General features: G+C 42.7%; 1 long non-coding RNA gene across 1 annotated transcript in view; it reads left to right on the forward strand.

The window, feature by feature from the left end:
* LOC111816083 overlaps nt 1-546 on the forward strand; it is a 5,177-nt gene extending 4,631 nt beyond the window's left edge. The window contains exon 3 of the long non-coding RNA XR_002820594.1: nt 414-546. This is a non-coding gene — a long non-coding RNA (uncharacterized LOC111816083). The remainder of the gene's footprint in view (nt 1-413) is intronic.
* The last annotated feature ends 1,689 nt before the right edge of the window (nt 547-2,235 follow it).

A 2,235-nucleotide genomic window follows, 5' to 3' on the forward strand; every position in this document is an offset into this window, starting at 1 on the left:
AGTTTAAAAGATAAAAACTGCCCACTGAAAGCCAAACCTCAAAACTACCTGGTTACTATTACAGCCTAAGAGGCTGCCTTAAAATCAGTGGGGTCCGACAATGGTCCGGCTTTCATAGCCCAAGTTACTCAAATTTGCCCAAGCTCTCCAAATTGATTGGAAGCTTCACTGTGCCTATAAACCTCAGAGCTCAGACCAAATAAAAGATAAACCAGACTCTAGAATCCATTTTGGATAAACTCTCTTTAAAACTGGCAAAAGCTGGGTGAGTCTCCTTCCTTGTGCCCGTGTAAGCGCCAAATGGCCCCTTTGTCTCTAAAATTTCCCCTTTCAAGACGATGTCTGGGAGACCTCCTCCACTTTTGCCTCGCTTGACAAAAATGGCTGAGATTGCTAAGCAAGATCTCATTAAGTCCCTCCAGGCCCTCCAGCCAGTGCTTGCCTCCATCCCCTGGGTTTTTAGACAACAACACCCTGCTCCTGACCCTCTGGTCCCTGGACTCTACCAGCAAGCCGCTGAGCCAAAAAGCCAAGTGCTACTCAAACGTCTGGATCTAAAAGGACTGGAGCCTTGGCAGGAAGGGCCATACACCGTGATACTCAGCACCCCCACAGCAATCAAAGTTGCTGGGAAGTCCGCCTGGATTCATCATACCAACTTCAAGATATCACCCCCAGATGAATCCACTGACCATCCAGCTAAAGATAAGTGGACAATTAAGGGAGACAATCCCTTGAAGGTTAAATTGAAAAAATGTACATAATCTTTGTGCTAGTATTACTTTCGGCTTGCTTGTTATGCCCTGATGAAGCTATATCCTGATCCCATGTCCCTGTTTATGGAACTTGGCAAATTACTGATTATGCAACTGGTAAGGTGCTTGCTAAAAATGAAACTGTGCATGCAACTTTAACTATAGATCTATGTACGCTTTTAAATTCCCATGTTCCTCCCCCAAGAATATGTCCTAGAAGTATCCGTTCCTCAATGTGAAAATCTACAGAGCCAAAAAACTTTATAAAATATTGGATGGTATATTTATCCTCAGGAACAAAAATCTCGTACTGACTGTGGTACGTATAGTGAGACTGAGTATTTCTGCTATGCGTGGGGTTGTGAAACTATTAGTCCATGACATGGTTCTAATGCAGATGATTGGATAAAAATTATTTTAAAAAAACAAAACAAAATCAAAAACATGTTCCTTAAACCAATGTAACCTTATGACATTCACTTTTAAACATTACCCTGTTAAATACTATAAGGGAAAACACTATGACATAAGATTATCTGTGTCAGGCCCTGACCATGGAAATTCCTTTACTATTCAATTCATCCCTGGGAGCCGGCTTGCACTGGCCCGTCCTATTGGGCCATTAGCACCACCACAACCTCCAGCACTACCCCTCAGGACTTCTCACCCTTAAGCTCTCAACCCACTTCAACACCACAAACAACTTCTCCAATACCCTTAGACACATACCCCGATGAGCCCTTTGCTCCCCTTGATATTAACTTTCAATACTTAAACAAAACTAACCTTAATCTAACTGTCAATTGCTGGCTTTGCCTCTCCCCTCATCCTCCTTTTTATACAGGGACTCCTGTCATCTTTCCCTTGTCTGAGGTCCAAAACACTTCTCTGGATGAGCCTACTTGCTGGTGGGGACAAAGACCTTTACTCACTTTAGGGGCTGTTCTACCCATTCCTGGATCTTTTTTTCTGTCAGCCAGTTATAAACTCTCAGGCTCCATTTATGCTGGCTCTTGTCATACTAACCATACGACATATATCCAGAATATCACCTATCCACACAGTCAACACCTTACAGCTCCAGATGGAGTTGGTTTGCATGCTCTTCAGGCATTACCCCTTGTATCTCACTCCAATATTTCACCCGTGTACCTGAACTCTGTATCCTAGTACACATATTGCCCCAGGCCTATTGGTATTTGAGAAGAAGGATTTAGACATTTAGGACCAACTACCGGTATGTTGTCCCGATATACTAGAGCTGCTCCTGTTTTAGTTCCACTCCTCCTTGGGATTGGAGTGGCTGGGTCTACCGAAATAGGAACAACAGGGTTAATATTATGAGACTCAAATTTTAAATGGTTGTCAAAGAACACTACTTCAAAATTCAGTCACCCAACAAGAAGAATCACTAAGCTCCTTAGCCGAGATGGTTTTACAACACAGGAAAGGTCTAAATCTCCTCTTCTTAAAAAAAAAA

This window comes from Octodon degus, unplaced genomic scaffold, assembly GCF_000260255.1.
Source record: "Octodon degus isolate 3935 unplaced genomic scaffold, OctDeg1.0 scaffold00026, whole genome shotgun sequence".
Taxonomy (NCBI): domain Eukaryota; kingdom Metazoa; phylum Chordata; class Mammalia; order Rodentia; family Octodontidae; genus Octodon; species Octodon degus.